The 25,194-nt window shown below is 37.4% G+C and overlaps 1 long non-coding RNA gene across 1 annotated transcript; it reads right to left on the bottom strand.

The window, feature by feature from the left end:
* Positions 1–10,240: 10,240 nt before the first annotated feature.
* LOC121959464 (uncharacterized) lies at positions 10,241–23,587 on the bottom strand. The gene is made up of 3 exons (XR_006106913.2): positions 23,504–23,587; positions 23,295–23,422; positions 10,241–12,703 (listed from the first exon to the last, which is right to left on the bottom strand). It is a non-coding gene; the product is annotated as an uncharacterized LOC121959464 (long non-coding RNA).
* Between the last annotated feature and the right edge of the window lie 1,607 nt (positions 23,588–25,194).

Below are 25,194 nucleotides of genomic sequence, written 5' to 3' on the forward strand. Positions count from 1 at the left end.
ATCATTTAGTCTTGTTCTTTTAGTAGAGCTGCCAAACTCCTTTAACTCGAGTTCTATTCAATTGTTTCTCATTCATGAATCACAGCAGGCATTGTGAGCAGTGCCGTACAACAGCAACCGAAAAGAGCTGCTCAAAAAGGTTTGTTTGTTTATTTTCAACCATCACTATATTTAGTAATAACTGAAATTATTAGCGGTGATAACGTGAATTGTTAAAGATTCCAGTAATCACCAAAATAAGATTTAAATCACCAACTTCTGGGCTGAAATGCTCCAGACACATTTTACCAGTCAACTAGCAATTTTGCACTGTCGACAAAAATTTTGATTGCTGATGACCTGGTAGAGGTGTTTATTGAAAAAAAAAAAAAAGTAATACTTCCAATTACTACAACTCTACCAATTCCATTTGTCACTCATGAAAAGTTTTAATAATGTTATTTAACCCTGAACTCGTCTGAATGGCTCTCAAAGTAGAGCACAGAAACTGCAGCTGGATTTGGATTTTTTTCCAGTTTCCAAATTGAAAATCAGACATCGGAATTTAGTTTCATTTGAGTTTTTGCTGGAGAAACATTTTAGTAGTGCAATACACATGACATCTCCACCTTGAGGGTGTGAGAGCCTATAGCACTATCAGTGCAAAGTGTCCCTTTATGTGTGTATGTTAATGTTCCCAGGAGCTCATGTGTTCATGCGAAACTGGAGAAACAAAGGGCCAATTAGAATAACCATCATTACGCCCTAATCATCTGGGGTTGCACACCGAGAAATGAAAATTAGGATGGTGCTGACTCTGCCCATCCCCAGGGGTCCCAGAGCATCTCCGCTGCACTGCCTCCCAAGCTGTTTGTGTCTCTCTGTGCCATTTCTGCTCCTGCCTTCTCCTCCCCACCTCCACATGCTCACTCTATCTGTATCTATTTCATTTTTTTCTCCTCTTTTTTATTGTCCCTGGCTACCCATGAGCTTTCGTTGTGGAGGATCTTTCAGGTGCAATTTCTCCCCTGGTAAATAAGTGTTGTGACAGGAGACAGGTTGGAGAAAACGCTCAAGCCCGATGAGTGGAGAGAAACACCTTGGAATTCCTCCTGCAGCAGTGTCCCAAGGCTCATTCTCCTCTGTGGCTGTGTCTGTCTGTGTGAGAGCATGTGTGTGTGTGCAAGTGTGTGTATAATAGTATGTGTGTGCGTCTGTGCAACAGTCAAATAAACAAGTGCAGTGAAATTAATTTAATAGAAATGAATCACTTAGAAATAATTACATGAATCTAATTGACAGCAAATTCATAAAATTATAAAGTGTAAACAGAAAAAAAAACAGGTCATAAGACTAGACTAGACTTTAATTCCTGAGACAATGGACACATGGACAAATCTGTCGAGACAGCATCAAATAATGATGTTTTTGACACTTCTTGGTGTATTATTGATCTTATACAGATTGATTAGTCACAAGCAAAAATAAAGACTATTTCTAATTTTAGGGGGATGTTTAAAAGCTTGTTTGCAATCAATTCAACCTTTAGCTTGCTGTTGTTATGGTGACCAGAAGTTTTGTACTAGTTGTCTGATTTCAACAGTAGACAACACTAATAAGTTAACAGACACTTTCCATCCAGTGACAAATTTTCCCGGGTCATGTTATAATGTTGGATATTGTATAAAAGGACAGAGCTCCCTTTACTTTAAGCACAATGTCCCACATTTACATATATCAAGTAGGTTTTTGGTCCTTTTTTTTTTAAACCTTGCAAAAAATAAATTGCTCTATTTTTTTCTTCATACTTCTATGTGCATTCATGATTGTTATTATTATCATCATCATCATCATCATCATCATAATTATTATTATTGTTATTATTATTATTATTATCACTATTATTATTATTATTATTATTATTATTATTATTATTATTATGTTGACACAATGACAGTGTAGTTAATGCATGAATTATATGTCATTGGTGCAATTCAAAATATAACTAAGTAAATGTCACTGCATTTGACTGTGCTATTTTGATATATTGTTAGATTGCAATGAAGCAAATCTTTTTTAATATGACTTTTTAATTATATACTTTTCATGTTTTGTATATAGGCCAGCATGAAACACATTTTCTTCCACTTTAATGATAATTACAAAGAAGCTATAAGTATAATATAATTCAGCTTGTAAAAAAATAAAAAAATAAAAAAATAAATAAATAAATGCATGTATGTCCCAAAAAGTTTATTGCACATAGTTAAAAATGTATGGTGTCTAAAATCGCATAGCCAAGTGTACTTAAGTGTTTATTTGAAATAGCTAATCATTATATTATTATTATTCTGTTAAAGTACAATGTTAGTATGTTTAGAGGCAGAAATCATATCACATATGTGAGTATAATCAAGAAATAAACAGATTTTTGACATTCTTAAACTAATACAATACCTAAAAATGTGATTCAAGCTTTTTATCCTGTGTGTAAAGTAAGTATAACAAAGCGTATTTAAATATGGTGTATCAAGTTAGCACGTCATACTTTCAAATAAACTAAAGATGTATTGTTAGTATAATCTGAATATGCCAAAAACACATATGAAATTTTGTGTTAATTCAAGGCATACTTCAAATGCGTCCATAGTACAGCAGAAAGCATTTTCATATAACAGGACCAAATGCAATTCATATTTTCAAACCTACCCCATATTATAATTTGAATGTAAGTCTATTATGTGAGAATAAATGTGATATAGCATACCCGTTTGTGCCTAATATGTTGCGTACACTATTAACACTTTAAATAGACCATCAATCGAATTTCCTTGAATACTTAAGTCTCTTGAGATCTGCCATCTCAAGAAGAACAATGTGCTCCTTAAGTACCACAGACACATCAGCCATGTCCTCTAAGACAGCACCTCTTGCTCCCATTCAATCACAATGTGTAGAACAACATCCACTCCAGTAGCAGCCTTCGATACAGCCAACGATTTTCCCTTCTTTTCCTGTAGTTCACAAGCCCCAGTTACTGACCTAGATTCTCATCTTACTGCCGTTGCAGGTACTCACTGTTTGGCTGCAGCTGATGAATGATCTAATACAGTCACATCATTTAGTGTGTTGATTAAGAAGTATTACATTTGCTGGGTGTGTCAAAAATGCCCTCCTTCAGCTGTTTGGCCCTTTTTGTTGTTGCTTGGTTAAAAGTTACCAAGATGTATGATTGTGACTTGATCAGAAACGTAAATATTGACAACTACAAGCAAATGTGAGCAAGCAGTATTGAATTAAGATGGACGCTTCCTTACATAGTAATATGCTTTGGGACTGTAGTTCAGTAGAAATAAAATAGTTCCTACATGAAACTGCTCATAACAAGGTCTGTATCTTGAGTAATCAGGTCATGATCTCTGGAAAGAAACATTACTGTTGAGTTTATCAAATGTAGTTTTTTTGGTGCTTTGAGCATTACAAGCTGACAGCCATAGTTCCATTATATTCCATTATATTTGATAGAAGGCAGAAATCTCTATCTCCAACACTCTGCAGCTCCCACAAAACAATTCACGTTTATAAAAAGCAGCACAGGAAAAGAGAGAAAAAAATCTATGTATTTTTGATTTTGGAGTGAACTGTCCCTTAAAGTCAAAAAGTAAACATCTCACCAGGGAGAGTCAAGCATCACAACAACAATGAATTTACCAAACAAGACAGCCAGAAAATAAATAAAAAGAACATTAAATGAAAGACAACTTTTAGTGAATAACAGCCACTCTGATGCACACACTCAAACTTGCAAGCACACCCAGGGAGAGAGATGGAGAGACAGGGGGAGATGGACAGATGCTGAACCAGAAACGAGCTAAATAAGTGATGAAATGGTCTGCTCTCAGAGAAGAGATGAAATGGAAAATGTGTACAGTGGCAGACTCCAGACTAAACACGCTGTGCAAAAACAATGTCCTGGTCAATACTGTCCTTTTTCGTTTACAGCCAAAAATCACTGGATACTAATGTGGGTTATTGCTTTGTGGGTTCACTTATGAGCACAAATTGAATGCTCTCTGTTCCGCATTTATTAAATACGCAGATACTTAAACACAGGTGTGCACAAATCAAATTTAATTTCAGGTGTTTTAAGTTATCTGATCAGACTGTCTTTAGCTGGTGAATATTTTGACACTCACTCTTGAGTATTTGTCAAGACTAAACCTCTCAGGGCACAGCTTTTAATCAGTGGAGTTGCTTAATTTTATTGTAACAAAAACAAAACAGCTACTTAATGTCAACCTAGTGTCTTAGAAGTGAGATTAATTATTACCAACAAGGTGTATTTTCTTCTTCTTTGCAATATTTTAAAAAATCCCACTTGAATTATATTTTTTACTAATGTTGACAGTAATTACATTCAAATGACTCCCGATCAGACAAAGCACATCTTGAGGTGCACCACCATGCCTTTTTTGTTGAAGCATGTCTGATCAGAGAGATTATTTCTTCACAGATATTTTCTAACCTTCTTTCACTTTGTCACATATCCACAACCATATGTAATATATAAGTCTGACATTCTCTTCTTGGCAGCGGATCCTCAGTGGCTCTCCTAACGGGGGTTTACGGGGTCTGGGCGGTCATGGCCAATTCAAGCAAGCACTGGTTACCAACTGTTCCAATCACAGGGGCTAACACAACAATATACAAACATGTTGCAAGAATAAACAGAAATGGCCCTTCAGAATAAAAGCTTTGTGTCAGAAATTCACTATACTTTTTATTTTCCCAAACTTGACACATTCATGTGTCACTTGCAGTCCTTTTAGAATGGATCACTGTTTTAAAGCAAGCGCATCGTTGGTGGTATCATCTAGACAACCTAACAAGGCTATTTGAATAACAGCTGATTACCAAATGCATGCTTATACAGAAAATCAGTACCACAAACTGTAGTAAATGAACCAAAATATATCAGTATGCAATTCCTCAACTCTATGCTTTTCAACTTGCCTATATACTACTACTTTACAATAAAATAATCTAAATCCTAAAATTCAGTTATGGCGTACGGTTTTGGTGTGCCACAGCACGGTTTTCAGCAGCCCCATCTGGCCAACCCTTTAAAAAAATTCTGGGGGAGCCACTGATCCTCCTCGGCCCTCTAGAATCCACTATCTAATACACTGTGACCGTAGGTGACTGGTTCACTGTGAAATCAATTACCCAATCATGTCAATATAATGCAACAGTGACAGCCTGGTAAAGAAACTAGAGTATTTCAAAGAACTTTCAGTGAAAGCATAAATTTTGAACTCGGCAGTCCCATTACAGTTTTTCTCATCCTCTCTTCTGCTAATGAAAATTCTAGTGGACATATCTGGAAGAGAGAATCTCCTATATTAATTTTATCCTGCTCCCTCTTTATTGGTCCACCCACAGAACCCCAATGAAATAACCCTGTCAGGTCTAATTCTGGTAAGACATTGCTCTCCCAGCACAAAGGACACACACCCATATGTTACCGAGGTGTACCTCACAAACAACCAATCAGGATTTGTCTCAGGAACAAATGCAAAACGTCACAGTGTAAACCAGAATCTATAGAAAACTCAGTAAATTGGGTACAGAGATTGTAAGGGTTACTTAGTGTTGGTGCATTTGTTATTGGTGATCTTGATGTCCTTACTGACTGGGTTAACCCTGGGAAAACCTGGAAAAAAATGGCTTGATTTCTCTCAAAAACATGGGAAGAAGGCAATGAGCAAAGAAAGAAGAAATCACCCAAAACATAGTAATATATTTGTCAGAAGTAAAAGAAAATTAGTAGGGAAATTTTGTTTTAAAAAAAGAAAGTAAAAAAAAAACAAACAAATAAGGTAAACAAGACCTGGGAAAAGTGCTTAAAAATATAATAACTTTGTAGCATAATTCGAAATTATTCAGTTTAATTATGATAATTCTAAATTTATTTTTCTCTAGTTTTTTATTTTTTCCTGGGACAGAAAAAAATAAATCTAATTTCTTGCAATTTCTTATCAAGTTGATGATCGATTTCTTTTCAAGATCAGTATTATTGATTGTATCATCTTGTGTGTTTAGGGAGCCACTGATGACTGTGTGGAAGCTGCTCCTCGCCCTTGGATGATGTTGTGTTGCCGCAGGTGCAGTGCTCTGCTTTGCATACTGCTCTCTCTCTGCATGAGCAGTGTGGAGGTGTGCGGGTGAGGGGTCGGGCTCACTAAAATATCATGGCACGATTAACGTCACACTTACCTGACGACTATAGCTGGTAATATCCTCTCCCTTTTCCTCCTACTAAGCTTTCAGACTGGAATGAGGGCAATCCTCATTATTGTTCAGAAACTGCCACCTCCTTTTGTAAAGCCCAGGGGTGGGTGCAAATCTCCTTTAGGCAGCTCGAGTGTGCAGTTGTGGCAGGACAGACAGGAAGGTAAGTAGTAAGTAAAACTGGGTCAGATTGGTGACTGGAAAAATGTTTGTTAAATACGTTCTCCTTCAGCATTGTTATATCAGTGTAAGATCATAAGGCTTGTTTAAGTGCATAACAGCTGTTTATGATCACTTATTCTCCTTCATGTTACTACTTCATTTTAAAACTGACACATCTGCATTTTTGTTATAACCAACAACTTGTTTTGTACATAAGGACTATTTTATTTATTTCTTTTTTTACATTTCTATATGTTTAAACTGAAAGGGTCGCTCATACCGCAAATCCCATTGAGAATCAATACCAAACTCTGCAGCTCTTTGGAGTTCTTAGCTACTTTTAGCTCATTGTTTTGCTTCAACAGTCTGTATTTACAACAAAGTTGACTCCCAAAGGCTCCCATTAACCTCCTCACATGAAACTGTAGACAGCTGTTTCCTGCAAACAAGCTCAGACAAACAGACAGTACCTGTCCTGCTGCACTGACTGCCCAGCATGAAATGGCAGAAAACATCCGTACCCAAGTCAACCATCTGTGGCAAGAAAAAGAAATATGAGACTCTTTGATGTTTAGTAGACAGAGAATTCCAATTGTGTGTCCATGGTGCTCTACTTCTGCTTGATATGTAAGAAAATGTTGCTTATTAACACATAAATTCAGTGTTACATGATTATTTCTTTTTAATTTTTACTGACTTATATGGTGCCAGGCCTTTGATTTGCACTATATAGAGAACTTTGAGGCAGTTCATTATTCTATGTTGTGGAATGGATTCAGTAGTTTTTTGGTTGTTGTTTTTTTGGCTTTTTTCATGCATTGCTCCTTAATTTGTGTTTATTTGATGTCTTTAGCCTTTTCCTGCAGTTCATTCTTTGCAGGTCTTCTGCACATGTTCAGACCTCTGATTGTGTGAACTGGGAGCTCCCTGGAGGGAGTGGCAATGTTTGCGCAGCAGTCTGGAGCTGGCTGCCCTTGGAGTGCTTTCCCCAGAGTCTTGAGTTTCTGGGGGTTTCAACTTGTGTTTTACGTTGCGTTGCTTATGAACCCTGCAGCTGGCTGCTGTGAGATGGGAGCTTAGAGTTATGAGCACAAAGCACTCAAGCGGTTACTCTGTAGCAACCCAAAGTAACATTGAGTCTGGCAAAAGCTGTTCCCAGCTCTAACACTTCTGCATGGAGCTGAAAGTGTAGCAGCATAAAATATAACCTCTGACTACTTTAACAAAAGTTGATGTAGACACTGTGTAATGGTAAAACCAGTGTTAAAGCTAAAATGCATGTCCGACTTTAGGGGCTGGATCCTGTGTAGGATGTGGCCCTCGATGGACCAAGAGGCCAGGTTAACCTCTGTGCTGCCCTCCTTAACTGGTCAGTCTAGCCTCAGGCTTTTCCAAATTTGCTGTAGGGCACTCTGTGTCAATTCATAAATGTTATTTTTAAGTCTGTGACCTCAAATGGCCTTGATGAATTGCAGTGGGAAATTACAGCAGGCAACTGCCAACCAGTGTAAAACTTTGGAACCCTGTTAAAAATAAACGACAACAATAAGACATTAAATAAATGATATTTGTGTAAAATAAATTAATGAGCCAACAATTTGAGAAATAACTGAATAAAATAGTGAAACACAGCTGACATTTCATCAAGACATAATTTGATTGGATATAAATTTATAATAATAATAATAATAATAATAATAATATAAGAATAACAATAATATGATAGCTTATATTTATGAACTGCCTATCAAGGTACCCCAGGCCACTTTCCAGAGTAAGAAAACAACATAAATGAATAAACAAAATAACAGCAATAATTATAAGAGACAAGAGATAAGTGAGCTTGAGGACATAAGACTTGATTAACAAGTGGGGTTTTTAAATTTTTTAATTTTAAATTAAATTTTAAATTTTACTTTTTTTTCCAAAGTGTCACTTTTAATAATAACACTTTTTTTCCCATGGTGTCATGATAGTGATGATAGTAGCAATGTCTCAGCCCCCGTACTTTTCTGCCAATCACATGCCCTCCTCTATGCAAGGAAACTCCTCTATGCAAGGAAACAACTGCTTTCAAATTTAGCCAGTTAGCACCTGTTCACTACATTAATGTTAAAGTTGATCCTAATCAACCATCTAGTGGCTGTTGCTATAACTACACAGTACATAGACATAGTTACTAAACTCCATTAGCTTTTAAGCCTTAGCTTAGCAATGCTGCTCATGATATCTATGCATTGAGCTAAGTAGCTAAGGTTCTATAACAATGAATTATTTTCCAAAAAGTCAGTGTTAGCTTTTTTTATCTAGCCTGTGTTGGCTTGCACAACCACATAAAAAAAAAGTCTTTTTATTCACAAGCTGTCTTTATTAGAGGAACCTCTTACGGGACAGAGAGTGTCTCTAAATTAACAAGCTAGCAATTGCCATCAACTGTCTTTTCACTTGGATGCTGAATAAAAAAACAAGCACGCATTGTTTTTTATTTAGCTAACAGGTGCTAACTGGGCTTGGCATCTTTGGAGGTCGGTGACATGTGACTGACTGAAAGTTGAAAGGATGTTGACAACACCACCTTTTTGAAAACTGACATTATAAAATAAAAAGTGACATTATTAAACATGACTTTATGAAAGAAAAGTGGCATGGTATACGAATGTTATTTGAGAAAATGACACTATACAATAAAAAGTTATAAAATAAGGATGAAGTCCCAGAAAATGCAGTGTTGATGAAAAAAGAAAAAATAGTGTAGGTAGAATATATTAGTGTCAAATGGTTACCTGAATGTACACATTTCCTGGCCTTATATGCAGGGACAGTGGCATGAAAAAATTGTAAGGCTCATAATGGATTTATGAAGTAATGTTGGCCTCAAAAAGTACATCAGCAGTGTTCTACGAATTCTAACAACAGAGGGCTGGATTTCACAGATGTGTGCCTTTGCAGTGGGATAGACTAGACTTTTCAGGACATATTTAGTCTCAAAATGCAGACTGGGGAGAATCCAGCAACTGATGGGACACAGGGTCTCTCTATAGTCCTGCAACATTCAACACAGTCTGTCTGTCTCTCTCTCTCTCTCTCTCTCTCTCTCTCTGGTGCTAAATCAGTCAAGCCAATGCCATGTCTCAGTTTCACACATCACACATATAGTACAATTGCCAAAAAACATATCAAAGATGCAGCAGCATGTTTTGTCCAAAACTTCACAGGTATTGTGAAGTGTTCCTGAAGCTGTTTTCCAACATCAAAAATAGTCTGAATTAAATTCAACCCACAGCACACTCAAAAATCAAGGGTTTTTTAGAATGCATATTGACTGCATTGAGTATACTCTATTTTGCATTTTTAGTACATCCACAACATACTCAAACTCTGCTCAGAATAGAATAGTGCTGGGATGACATTTATTTGTAGGCCAGCCAAGATGTTAGCAGGCTCCCTTGACAGATATCCAATAGTATTTTTATATTGGATTTTGGATGATTGCAAAAAGTGAGCTCTAAGGCAAACAAAGTTTACCTACAAGTTTTGTTCAGTGAGATGGTCTTCTCAAATGACCAACAACTTTGATATTTGAAGTGTAAATACCATCACTAAAAATAAAGAGCTAATGTTATGCTATAAATAAACTACACTAGTTGTTCCAAACTGGTCCAGGTTACTCCTTTGTCATTAGAACAAGGGCAACACAAGAGATCAATTACAATATATTATTATATTTCATAAAATGTGAGTAACATTTAATAATATAAGAACACAAAGAAATAAATCACATTGAAAGAACAAACAGCCCACCTTTTTTTTTTTTTTATATAAACAAACCTTACACATTCACAAGTCACCAGTTGGGCACCACTGAATTACACCACCACAACAAGGCTGTAAAAATGTGTTCAGCACAGCTTGGTTGACATGCTGTAGTCTCATCTAGCCACTTTTTAGCTACTGACTTTGAAGAAACTTAAGGCATCAAAACTCACAACTGGAGTATATACTGATGCATTTGATCTCCTACAATGAAACATGAAGATCTCTTAAGCTTATGTTAGCTACAGTGCTTATTTCAGGCACCTGCCAAAAAAGACATTCAGAAAACCCACTCGATTCAAGATGAGATTACTTGAAATGCTAAAATGACAACTCAATTCCTGGTTTTATTACACATTCCGGTAGCACTCTAGTATCAGACCCTGCAACAGTCTAATTTTAGGCCTCTGCCCATTGCTCTGAAACATTATACCCAGCCCGGCTGTGCTTCCAGTGTAAACCCTGTAGTGTCTCTGTCTATGGTGCTGAAACATTAAACCCAGTACAGCTGTGTTTCCAGGGTTGAGCAGTTGTGTCTCTGTCCATGGTGCTGAAACAATAAACCTGTCCAGCTGTGTTTCCAGGGTCAAGCAGTTGTGTCTCTGTCCGTGGTGCTGAAACATTAAACCCAGCCCAGATATGCTTCCGGGGTTAACTCAGTAGCGTCTCTGTCCACGGTGCCAAAATGGTCAAATATTCTTTCCTTCTATCTCTGTCGTCTCTGCTTTCTGTGTTTCAGCTGAAGATATATGCAGCGATATATATGCAGTGTACATATATACATACATGAAATATTTTACTTCAGCATTCTATTTCTAATAATACAACACTCCTATATTACTTCCTCTGTGCCCAGTGCTAATATTTTATTCACCCTATGGCAGGCCATAAGCACCCTAGCAACTACCAGACATCCAAACTTTACAAAAAGTTCAATTTGTTATATACATAATCTTGTTTTTAAGTCACATTCCCAATAGGCATCCAATTATGACCCTTAAGTTCTTCCATTTGTTGAATTTGCATACATCTTTACTGCAAAGCAACTCAGCAAACACTGTCTTACTATTCTGCTTTTTTCCTTGTCTCCTACTTTTTTTCCCCTGATGTTTCATTTGCTGAACCCAATGGAACCAGAATGTAAATTATCTACCAGGTCCACCTTTTTATACACTTTTAAATAAATTCACAGAGTGAGCACATCGCATTTGAGTGGTGCAATTAAATTGTTCCTGTGTTTCAAAATGAAAGGTTTTTGAATGCTTTGAAAAAAAAAAAAGGAGAAAGAGAAAACTACAATCCTTGTCTTGCTCTTAATGCACACATAGATGTGTTCTAACTGAATGAAAATGTGGATAATTGTCAAATGACTGGGAGTTGTTTGAGCTGCTTCATGTTGCTTTGCTACTTTAAAAGTGATTGCATAAGCAAGATGAAGTGTATTTTTTAATGAGGAGAGCCACATGATAAGCCCTTTGGGTTTTGCAGCTCTGTGAACTCCCGCACTGGATATAAAACACTTTAGACATATAACTTATCATCCTAGAGTTAAAACATTAGCAAAAGAAGTGAAGACTGTTGATAATAGTAGATGTGTTGCCTCACTATGCATGAAGCATCAACTTCAAGAATGTTTGACTTTGATGGTGTTCATTTGAGACTGTTGCAAGTTCAATTTAGAACAACTGGTGGCTTGCATTAGATATTGCTATGACTCATACTAAAAGGGCAAGATCAGTAAGGTTGTTTGTTATGTGTGTTGTTGAATGAAGACACACTGAATACATTATAGAACCTTGCAGACAATGTCTTGCCTTAAGTGTATCTCCGTGTGGAGATACTTCAAAAGTATAGCCTCTAGGTTATATTACTCAAACTTGAAAATGTTGCTGGCCTGAACCGTAAGAGAGATGGAACTGGCCAGGTAAAAAATAACAAATCATCCTGCCTGTGAGGCAGTGGTTGTAACTGCCAACCCTGTAACTCTGCTTCTCATGCTGTAGGTAGTTTTCACCTGCAATGTCCCATTGTCCCCTATCAAACCACCAGGTGACACTCCCAACATCCCAGATGACTGCAGTCTTTTTCCAAACCTGGAGGACTCCCCGTTTACATTCAGCTCAGGTGCGATGCCCCACTGAACTGCCACTGGCAACTTGATAAATCATTCAGCAATCATTCAGCACAGACATTGGGGAAACTGCCCTGCCTGCTACTTTGAGCACCAGGTTGAAATTACTTGCAATGAGTCTGCTCTGCTGAAAAGCATCCTGGTATGGATTTGTTCCCCGGCCAGCTGTGAGTGATGCCAGTTTTTCAATCTGAACTCTGTTGTTGCTCTCGTCTTTTCCAACAACTCATCAGAAATTTTCTCTGGTGAGTTGTCTTTTGGCTCTCTGGAGAATGGAGACAAATATGGGCTTGTAGACCTGTAACCATACACAGTAACAGGTAGATCCTGTGGGAACAAAAACAAATCATGACTGAAGTGGTATAAATTAAATGTAGGCTATCATAACCATGTACGGTGTCAATTTACTCGGACAAATGGAATAGAGAGTGCTCCACTAAAAATGTAGTGACATGTAAAATCCGTAATGTTCAGCTTCAAGAAAGTATGACAGATTGTACATTGCCAAAACAGATTCTCACCCTCCAAATATCTATCTTCTCTCCCGACCACATACACAAATACATCTGCCGTATCCAACATGATTGCAGGGCCTCTCTAACACCTGATGTATAAACAATTAGACATCCAATGAATGTGTTAACTGATAGACTGCATCTTTATGTTTCGATTCTGTGCTATTTATGGTTATACTCTTGTATCTAAGTCTCAGTGAGACCTCCTGCATAAATAAAGCTTAACACGCTAATTAATTAATTGGATGTGGTGGTGTTGTATTAGGCTGCTTTATGAAGAATTGTAGATTTATTTTGCCCACAGACTTTTAACCAAATTCTAAGAGGTAACACCAAAAAAAGCATCGCTCAGCTGCAAATGAGGCAATCAAGCAAACTGTTTTTTCCCCCTGCAATAAGCACAATAAATGAGTTCTAAAAATACATTTCACTGAGCAGTTTGTTAAATAAAATACAATGAATAGATTTAATTGTTACTCCTATAAAAAAAAAAAAAAAAAAAAGTATTAGATTTAAGTTTTACAGCTACAGGAATAATTGTTCAATGCAACATACTGAAAGAAGGAACGCTGTTACGTTTTGAACTGCTTAAAGAGAAACTCTTATCAGAAAAAAACAATATTTTTTATCAATATCTACAGATGTGGCATTATGTTAACAAGAAGGTGGAAAATATAACGAGCCAAATGTTTGATAGAATTGTTCAGCAAAGCATATAAATCAGTGTGCTGCTAATTAGGATCTGAATCTGAGGATTTTATATGATGTCTTCCATGATCATGACTGATGTGTTTTTAGGGGTATGGTTCTTGATTGTAATTGTCTGATTTGTGTGTGAACTTCTTGGGCAGAGCTGAGGAAAAAATAATTTCAGTGTAAACTGATAATACAGTTGAATGATATCATATATAACTCAAATGCTGGTACTCAGTTATATCATGCATGTTTTCAGGGTCATTAAGTCTTAAAACACACTCAACTTTATATATTCAAGCAAAGTTGGAGAAAGAAGGAGGGATAGATGGGGAAGAATGGACAACAATATGGATGTATAAAGTGCACTAACTAATTAGCAACCTCTGGGACTGAAATATGGATAATTAAGGCAGAGTCTTGATAAGGCAGATGGTAAGGAGGATAGATGACACCACAGTAGCACCAACCGTTATTTTTACAATCTATTCTACTAGCTCACAAATCTGTGACTTAAGTTTGAAAAGCCTGATAAGGTATTTCATTACACCCTCTAAAAAAATCCCATTATAATGGGAACTCCCATGTTTGCTTGAGAAACTTCAGATAATAGGATGTAAATCTTTAGCATGTTTTCTGGGACTGCTTTCACATTAAAGATTTTTTGGAGAGGAATACATAATGCCTTACAAGATATTTTCAGATCTCATGTATCCCTAGAGAGTAAGAGTTTATTTTTCTGACTCATCTCTAAAGACATTTTCCTTGCTGGTAAAAAGGCTTATATGAGGAAATGGTTATCATAGGATAGTTGGATTTGTATGCATGGATGGACATTACACTGGACATTGATAAAATGAAGACCATAGTTGGAATGATTTGTGTCATGGTTGGAAAACTAGGCTAAGTTTGTAACACCCCATAGGCCATGCTAGATCTTTTTTGTGTTAATTTGTGATGATATGGTAAATAAAAGATCACTCCCTTGTTGTTCATAATTGTCACTGTTTTTGTTTTTTCTCTGTATGAAGATCTAAATTTGTGACAGTTACAAACACAAATGTATGTTTTTTTCATACATAATTTGAAACTTAATTCACAAAAATATGTCTGCTGCTAAATGTCAATGAAAAATACAATTTATAAGATTAAATGTCATCTCAAAACAGCCAGAGCTTTAGTTCAGGTCACACTTTGAACCGGTTAATTAATATTGAAACTATAGTAGATCAATGGACGTGAAGCACTTAAAATGTGCAGTTTTAGTCATTAAGATCTTTATCAGAAACACAAAAGAGGTTAATTAAATAAATTACAGTTATCAGAGCAGATACTAATTAGGACACCGCATACATGGCAAAAGATACAAGGTGTAGGAAAGATGCTAATGTGCCATTTTTCTGTATACAGCTTTTAACTGCTCAAAGTTTTCACTGATGCCTGGGTAGAGGTGATTCACCCCATGTTCAAAAAACATACTTAACATCAAACATTTGCAAGGGAACAACATTGTTTGTGGTTGCTTGAGCAACTGCTGGTTGCCAAGGTCAGTTGTCATCATATTCACATTTCCCTCGTGTACACCTTTAAGGTCACATAAAATGGGAGACAAGTGAAAATTTTCACCATTAAAGTCATAATAAAGCTCACCTTAAGTTTTTCTTTTTTTTAATCTTGTTTTAATTTCAGTAAAAAATCAAGCTCGTCATTTAAAGTCTTGCACCTTGTTTTTTTTTTTTTTTTCTAGTTATCTTTTAGCGCCCTCTCTGTATAACTGAGGTCAGTATTAAATTTCACATAAGTGAGGGTGACAGAGGTCAATTCTCACTAAGTGTATTACAAAATCTTCGTCTTTTTGTAATTAGGAGGGTGAGTCTGTGGCCAGACCCATGTACAGCTAAGTGTCACTCATTATAGGCCAACTTAAAAGCTGGAGCTGGAAAAAAAAAGAAAAGAAAAAAAACATCTCAAATCCACTTCCAAGGGCTCTTGTGATCCCTCAGTCTTAAGTGTTTGACCCTGTTTCCACATTAGCATTAATATGCCACTTCATGACAATCAAGATGACAATCTGCACCTTTATTATACTCATTGCCACTCTAGTTGTGTTTGGCATTTTTACTTTCAAAATGAGGAGTTTGACCATATTTTGTCCTCTCTAAGGCAAAGCAGGCTACAGTATATTATACAAGGCTATTCTCAGTGCGTGTGTATTTTAGTTCAAATATTAATATTAAAAATATTTAAAAAATCTGATTGGTAAAAGTAATGCTCACTTTAAACCAGTGAGGTGAAAGCAATAAAGTAAATGATGCATTAATAGAACTCAGTTGTTCAGAGTTTCCAGGCACCACAGAAATGTTACAATTGTACATTATTTTGTCATGGGCACATTACAACTTCAACAGGTTTTGGCTCAAAATATCTGGTTATGGCAGCAATATCCCTGCTGGAAAAGCAGATTGTCTCTATAAAAACATCACCTGCTTTTGTACTTTCCTTGCTTCAAAAACAGTGATGAAAAGCACCCACATTTGGAGGCCTGCAAATACTTATAGAAAAACAGCAGAGCAGGGAGAGTTTGTGGATCGAGAACAGTCTGCAGCTTGACATCATCCGCTTTACCCTTCACCTCCCAAAGACAAACTCAGTTCACGTATTATGTCACATTAGAAATGTTGATATGTATGAAACATGCAACTGTAGCGTACTTGTTGTTTGCAGAAATGTACAATGGTAATATTTTATTCTAGTGACGTGGGTGTTTCAGGGCCCTAAATAACTGGATGAATATAAACTGAAAGCATTTTTTGGTTACTACAGTTTGAACTGATGTCTTCAAAGCCAGTATGCAGAGCAGGTCTCTTTGCAGTGAACCATAATATTCAATGTGCATATGGGAGTATGATTAATGTTTTCAGACAGACTTGAAAAGAATGTAAAGTAATCCTCAATCCCCTTAAATCAGGGTCTGTTTTGCTGGAGTTGCATGTTGGATGTTTCATCAGGAAAATCCAATTTCATTGTGATTTTTTTTTTCTCCATACAACATATATTTGTTTTACTGGGGGGTCAAGGAACTCAACCTGTCACTATTTTGGAGAGCAGGTAGCAACAAATGAGGCAGAACTTAAAGTTTTGTATGATAACAAAAAGGGGGCTTACAATCCTAAAAGCAAGCAGGTAAAAGCAAACAGGCATGGCGAAAAAGGCAACAGAACTCCAAACCAAAATGAAGTCAATTGTGAAAGAAATAGGATCTGGGCAGGTTTAATTGGGAAAGTGATAACAGCTGAGTTGACTGCAGGACTGGTGGAGGACAGCTGAAACTAATTAGGGAGGGGCAGCCAATCAGACCTGTGAGGAAAACACAAGGACAGGAAGTGATCTTAAAAATGAGAGATGTGAGTAAAAAGAAAAAGTGTAACTGGAAACAATAAGTGTGCATTAAAAATATAAATAAATAAATACATAAATAAATGGAATAATTAAACAAAGGAAAAAAAAGGCCTCAAAGGGAGCTCAGGCCAGATCATGACACAATCGACAATCTCTCAAACTCTTATACCGTAAAACCCCTTTTTACTGAATGGATTATAGGACAAAAGAGAAAGAGAAAATAAATAAATAAATAAAAGTTTAAAAAAAAAAACCATTTAATTCACATTGATGACTGATTAAAAACCACTTTCACAAGTATCTGTTATCCCATTGAATCAACACTGGTCGAAGTACCTGCAATTATCCTTTGGTTTAGATGTCAGCGCACCCCCCTTATTAGCTTTGATGATGTGCTATTACCTGACATGACAATTATACAAAATAAACCACTTAACTGAGTTGCTTTTCATTAAAATTCCAGTATTACAGAAACTTAATTTAGTTTCTGGTAGTTTAGCTAGTAATCAGTGTTCAATGTATTTTTTTCTTTCTAGCACAAAGGACTTTCCAGACAGTTCACCCTCCACAAAGTGAAATACCAAACTGCGACAGCTTTTGTCAGCCCTGAGGTTATCATGAGAATAAGGCCGTGAATGCACTGCACAGGCTAAGAATGTGATAACATGAAATGACAGGTCAGGGAGTTTATCTGCACATCGGTAATGCTATCAGCCTTGTGGGCGGCAGAAAATTTAGATTCTTTTCCTTTTAATTGCAGGGTTATAATGTATGCATATGCTGTTTTTTGGTTTCTTTTTTAAATACAGTGCATCAACAACAACATTCCCATTATTGCAATCATGCGTACAAATAACAGCTCATAATCTCAAAGGTTAGAATAAATTAAACGAAGATAAAACACTTATTAAGTCCAGGAATGCTCGGCAGAAACACAAAATGAATCGATTAAAGTAGAGGGATTTTCTACTCTAATTGCTTTAAATGACAGGAGACATTGTTTGTCTTTCATTAACATAATGACACAAACAATTTTAATCTTTGAACATAGCATTCAAATCTCCTTGTGCACGTGGTTGGTGTGTGTGTGTGTGTGCTAAGGGACTGAAGCAGTATGTGTGTTGGTGGTAGGGGTTGGGTTATTAAAACAGCAATAGTTAAAGCAACAAAACACACATCTAATGTATTTACATGAAAATGTTGCAGATTATAAAAATCCTAACGCTATAGCATCTTAAATCGTCTGCATGCTAACATTAGTTGCAAGTCGTTAAATACTGTTAACATGCTAGACCGTCTCTTTCCATAATCTGATGATGTCTCAATGAACATTTTTATGACAAAAAAGGAAAAACATCAAGCATATTATATGAATTGGTGTTACCAGGAAAAAAAATAATAAACAAGCTCAAATATACTCTAAGTTATTTTAAAAAGATACATATGCACAATCTCTTCCTCTGGATATCTGATAAAAAAAGACTGACAGAACAAATGACAGGTGCCTTAGATAAGGGTTATTGGAATATTTCTGATGTGCTGCCCCAACTCTGAGGTGAAGAGCAGCACATCTGGATACAAGCTACTCTATCATGCATCTTTCATCTGAGAAAAGTACCCATGTGAGCTAAGTTTGCCAACTCTGTGCAAAATCCTGAGTGCAAGGATAAAAGAGACACAAGAAGAGTAGGGGGGATTGTTGGTGCAAGAAGGGGAAGTGAGAGCCTCCCCCATTCTGAGCTGTGGAGTGTCAGACACTAATGCCTCTGGATAGAAGCTCTACTCTAGGGTATTAACTCAAACATGGACGACTAATGCCACGGGATAAAGTGTTCAGCCTCACTTACAGGGGCACAGGCACTCCCACAGGATCATAGGGCCTGGGCGGCAAGCATTAAATTACCACAGAGTTGCCTGTGTGCCTGTGCCAAGGGATAGACTGGAGGCAGAGGTGCACGGCTCGAACCACTACCCACAGCCAGGAGATTTTTGATTTTATGATACGTAGTATGGGCGAGGTGCCAATACAAATATATAACAGATGAGAGAGAATATATTTAGTTTGCTGTGCAGATCTGAGAGCTAGCCAGATAATTGCCATCTTCATGTTTAGACAAAATAACTAAATGAATGTGTTGACAATAAGCAGTGTCCGTTTATGCCTTCAAAGCACAAAACCAGTTTGTTTAACTAGTTTAAGCCACTGGAAAACTGTTAATGGCCACTGAATAGGCTAACCTTATTCATTCCCAGTCTGTCAAATACCCACACTACCCACTTTGTCAATGCCCTCAATGTTTCATAGCCATGTGCAGGGTACCCTTTAGCATTTCTATGTTAACCACAGCTGAAGCACAATGCAACATGCAGTTAATGTTGTAAAACAGTCGCAGTAATGGTTATGCAACACCATGTGACGTGAATATGTCAACAATGGTTTTTGGTTTCACATGCAACATAGGTATACATGTTCATACTCCACTCATCAATCAAATCACTGACTTCAAAATCACCACTCCCTTTTTTTTTTTTTTATTCATTTATTTTTTTAAGTGACCTTTAGTTTCACATGGAACATGAATTGCACACCCCTGGTTGAAAGTCCACCTCCCTTCCTTTCCGTCCCATGCAAACTTTCTTGCTCTTTATACTACATCAGTTTCTCTCAGCATCAAATACTGCCATGGATGGGTTTACACTGAAGTTTGTTGAAAGCTTGGACTATATCATAAAGACACTAAAGGCCTCTTTTGCATCAATATTGGACGCTGAGGGGCATGAGAAAGCATTGGTATTTGATCGACTTGGAATGAGAACAGGCTGGAATGGCCTGATAACTACCCTCTGAACCTATTGGTAGATGTAGCAGACCTTAACTGACCCATATCTATGATGCTTATAACCACAGATAATGATCATTTAATGGCCTGAAAACATCCTGATCTGAAAAAATAAAATAAACAAACAATCATTTAAAATGTGTAAAACTATGCAGCATGACTGGCAGAATGTTTAGTTTTAATATGACAAAATTTCCATCACCCCCCACCCCCACCCCTTGTTTTTTACCCACCAAATTCAGCTATCAACAAAACTAATTTAGAGTGCTTCCCTAAATATAACATTATTACCCTCAATTTGAGTCACTGGGATTCCTTATTAATGATAAAATGAGTCTGCTCTGCTGTCCGTCGTGGTAGATAAAGCAGCACAGCTACATCATAAAATCATTCATGATTTGTCTGAACTACTGGCCAAAATCTGATAATATTTTAATCGTGCGGGACTCTTAACATCAGTCCCTACTGCCTGTCCAGTGGTCATGTTTCTGATTGCAAAATCTTATTGAGCTTTTCTGTTTGTCATTATTTATAGCATCCCTAAATTTGACTTGCAGTAGTATTGTCAGCTTTCACTTTTCCCTTTCTTTCATTACACTATACAACTATTTTCAAATCTACTTCCTTTCCACATGTTGCCAGTGGGTTTGTTAATCATTTAATGCTTGATTGTTTTTGATGCTCCACTTTGGAAACAAAACAATTACAATAAATCAAGAGATGTACACTTCTCATAGCGAGATGATAATACTTGGGTTGTTAAGAGAGAATTTTGAAAAGCTGCACATAAATACAAGGCTGATAAACTCCAAGTGTCATCCAGTATCATGAATTAGTTATTGCAGAAATGTCAGAAAGAGATTAAGGATGTGAGAGCAGCTTATTTCTGTGGCTTATTTTGAAAAACCATCGTCTGCTGTCTTTCTCTCTCTTTTTAAGCACTCATTGCTCTTAAAGCGGTACGTGAGTGTTTTTTGTCAAACTTATCTCCATGTCTTTAAAACTGAGAGCAATAATCAGTACATGATGAGAGGAAGATTGTCTGCCAGGGTGATACAGACAATGTCAACTGACCGAAGTGACAGTATTTCTCACCACTTGCAACAGGGGGAGAGGGAAGTCAGTTTGTTAATAAGAAAGTAAGAAAGTAATGCTGCTGTTGAAGCTTATTTGTTAGTGTGCCAATATCAGACCTGCGCTTGACTAAAAAATACACTTTAAACCTGGCACAAAGTAAAGAGAAAAATAAATAGTGATGTATGGCAAAGGTACATGATCATCTTTAAGGTGTAGAGGGGGCAGTAAAACATCAGATCTCAACACAGGAGACTGCTGTTCATTTCCTGTTTTCTACTGTGAGTCACCATTTTGTTTTTGTTTTTTGGAGGGGCAGCAGAAGCTCTGTCTTGAGAACTTGGCTTGGCAACCCAAAGGCTGTGGTTCCTGTACGGACCAAGTATGCAGCATGGACTGGTAACTGGAGGGGTGCCAGTTTGCCTCCTGGGCTCTGCCAACGTGCCCTTGAGCAACGCATCAAACCCCCAACTGCGTGAGGCACCTGTCCATGAGCAGCCACCTCACGCTGACATCTCTCCATGCAGTGCATGAGTATAGGTCCTGTTTGTGCATGGCTGTGTTTTGCAGGCATGTGTATGTAACATGTACAGCGTGAAAAGATTGTTGTTTTTTGTTATTGTAACCATGACAATGAAGGTCCATGAACCCAGCTGCTAGAAGAAAATGTTGCCATTGTTTATTTCTGCAAACCATGAGAAGCCTCCACAAAAGTGGTTATATTTTACAGAGATGGTGCTACTTTTCAAGCCAGGACTGGGCCCCGAGAATGATTTTTTTTTTTTTTACATAAAAATATATTTTTCTGACCAAATAAGCCAATAAGCCATAAGCCTTTTTCTAACCAAATAAGTAATTGTTTTTGTGCCAAAACCTAACCACCTGTTAACCACATTATTGCTCAAATGAAATTTAAAGCTTTCATTTGCTACTTATTAATATGAAAATGCTACATATCTATGGTTTGCACAAACATACAATGCCATTTTTTTAATCCTTTTTTTTTTTTCTTTCTAGCGATTGGGTTGCCAAACCTTTGTACTTTTCCCAAACAATGTCCATAAGCACAGCATTCACTCATTATAAAACTGATTTGTGATGGTTTTGGAGAGCATAGAGAAATTATGTCATTTTGCTGATAGGGACGACACTTAATAAACTTTCAAACATAATCCTGGATGGCATGGACAAACAACTTATTTTGCCATTTTTGATGACTAATTTATGTATCCTGGATTCATCTGTGTAACCAGTGCATTGTAAAAATTCTTGAAATAAACTACAGCCACAACTAATTTAACATCAAATTGCCCTACAGAACAACACATATTGACACATTTTTTGATTGGATGCTCCGATGAACAGGATGCCATCATGCTGTCAGTGCCCCCTAAACCCATGATCTTACACTGTCAGGGTTGAAGTTTGGTGTGGCTTGGTAACAGTAAGATAGTTAAGGATCTTCTTGGAAGCACAAACTGGTCAGGCAATAATGAGAGCATCCAAATGTCACAAACAGGTGATGATTAGTGTGGCGAGGGGCTTGTAGAGTTATACCTAAACAAATTGGAAAAAGAGTAATAAAGGTTACCGACAACGCCACCTGGGGGAATTTCACCCCCAGGACATTAAGAGTTCACTCTGTTACTCATAGCAAGGACACACAGGTTCGCAACACACCTGAATAGAGATGTGGTTTACAGAGTTAAAATTGATATTGATATTTTTTTTTGATAACAATTAAAAGACAAAAGTTTTAAAATATACTCACAAAAATCCCCACAAGCAGAGCCAAAACATGCAAACTAATCAGCAAATAAATAAAGTCATGGGAAACAAATGAAACAAATAAACAATTCAAAAAGCAAACAAACTTCTGCCAAACACATGCAAAATAAAGAAAACAAACTCAATGAAAAGCATGTCAAAGCAAGGCAAACATCAATGCAAACCAAAAACCAAATAAGGCAGGGCTAAATCAAAGAAAAACACAGAAAACGTAAAACAAACTAAGCAATGCAAAGCAGGCAAAATTAAACGCATGCAGCACAGCCACTAGAAATGCATGCAATGAAATAATCCCAGAAAGCTACTGTTAGTCAATGCGAGGCAAAGCGGGGCGAAGTGGAGCAGCACAGAGCCAGTCCGAGCAGCAAAGTCAGCCAGAGCAGCAAAGCCAGCCAGAGCAGCAAAGTCAGCCAGAGCAGCAAAGTCAGTCAGAGCAGCAAAGTCAGTCAGAGCAGCAAAGCCAGTCAGAGCAAGGCAGCAGAGCGAAGCCAGCAAAGCAGCAGAGGTTCCACCACAGAGCCACACTCCAGTACAGCCTCTGTTAAGTAAACTTCTATCAATACGCGAAGGATAAAAGATGGCTAAAACTACAGATCGCGTATGGCTTACCTTTCATTCAGTTGTCAGGGGAGGGAGAGGTGAAGAGCACATGCTAGCATAGCGGCGGCAGCAAAGAATGCTATGTCACGCCAGCCGCGGGCCGAGCACACTGACACGGGGTCCACAGACACACGCGGCTACAACAAAAGAACAAGGAACAATGACTGATAACGTCAGCGAGGTAAACGCTGACACCAAAGCAGCTAAGGCTATGTTACCTGTACCGGCACGGAGAACACGGAAGCAAGATGACAGGAAGTGGGCAGTCTTGGAGCCAAAGAGCATGAGACGCCAAGATGAACACCGCACCTTTACAAAGAGCGCGCTCAGGCCGCCATAGGCTTACTAGCACAGCTGATGGCAATACAGCATGCTCATTAGGCGCAGGGATGAGACGTCATCCTGCCACATTAGGAATAGGAGAAAAAAGCATCTTATTGCTCAAGGTTTCTGTATTATGTTGTCTCATCCTCAATATAAATAACGAGGTATGATGTGATAGTATTAGTTGTCTCTTTTTTTTAAATTCATCATTCACAACTATCATATTCATCAGGTTTTCATTCGTTCTGACAAAAACAAAGATCAAATAAACCAAATAAACTCTGCCAAGATGAAAGATTTATTCACCTCTCTTTAGGCCCAATCAATGTGTTCAGTTTGTTTAGAGAAATTGAAATAGTGGCAAACACTGAGACCTTGGAGGAAATGGTAATTAATATGGTGCACACTGTTCTGTTTCTGTACACCGTTATCATCAAAGGATTGCAAAAACAAAGACAAAACACAGAAAGCCTGGCCCAATGTTGGCATGACTGTCAGTTTTTCAGGTCATTTTTTGTCTATAAATGGGACCTGAATTTAACAGAACTTTTGAAGTTGGATATAGGGATATACACTGGTTTCACTCATCTCTATCCAAAAGAATGTCTTATGTCACCATTGAAATCTTCAGGGGGTTTTGCACTACACCTATAGTCCTGAAAGGTTCAGTTTTAGGCTTCTCCTTTTCTCAATGTACATGCCCCTGCCTGGATTTTCACTAACGTACTATAAATTTTCATTATTATGCTGACAACATGGTTATGTGTGCCTATAAAACCTCAAGGCTCCCGCAGACACAGCTCTGAGAAACAGCACCTTAGATAAAAAGTAATGGATGTCACAGAGTTTCCTGCAACTACATGAAACCAAATCAAAAAATAGTTCTTTTTGAAGCACCCATTTAATTGATTCAGCACGAATTTCTGTCTGCCGAAGTAAAGCCAGTTGCAATTAACGTAGGTGTAATTTTTGACAGTGATTTCAGCTTTGATGTTTTCATGTTTTGGGCTGTCCCATGCTGTTTCTTCCAACTGTGGAATATTCCTATACCGTTTTAGTATGAAAATAATCTGGAAAAGGTCATTTAGGCTTTGGTTTCCTCTCCTGCAGATGACTACGACTCCCATTTCTGTCTCAGTTCTGCAGAACAGAACAACATCGAGCACTTTATTACATTTCTATCATTTTAACAAGATTTCTTGGGGTGTTTTGTTGGTGGGATTCTGCTTTTATTTGACAGTGCACAGCCGAGATAAGCAGAAAACTGGGTAGGAAGCAAAGGGAATTGCATGCAACAAAGGTCCCATATAGACAGAATCAAACTGAGACATTTTGATTATATGGTATGCATCTTACCCCACTATAGGCTACAAGGATGCCTGCCTCTATTATTTTATACTCACAAGTGGGTCCTTTCTGAAGCGAGGATGCATATTAGGCTGATTGAAAAGGGAATTCCACACATGAGGTTTATTAGTCGTAGGGAGTGCTACTCAGCCCGTGAAAACATGTGCCGTGTCTTCTGCGGTTTTGGAGGAGCTTTGTGAAGTCTGGGAAAATGACCCCTGGCAATTTTATCAGAGTT

Source organism: Plectropomus leopardus, chromosome 20 (assembly GCF_026936395.1).
Source record: "Plectropomus leopardus strain MGB_pleo_1.0 chromosome 20, ASM2693639v1, whole genome shotgun sequence".
Taxonomy (NCBI): domain Eukaryota; kingdom Metazoa; phylum Chordata; class Actinopteri; order Perciformes; family Serranidae; genus Plectropomus; species Plectropomus leopardus.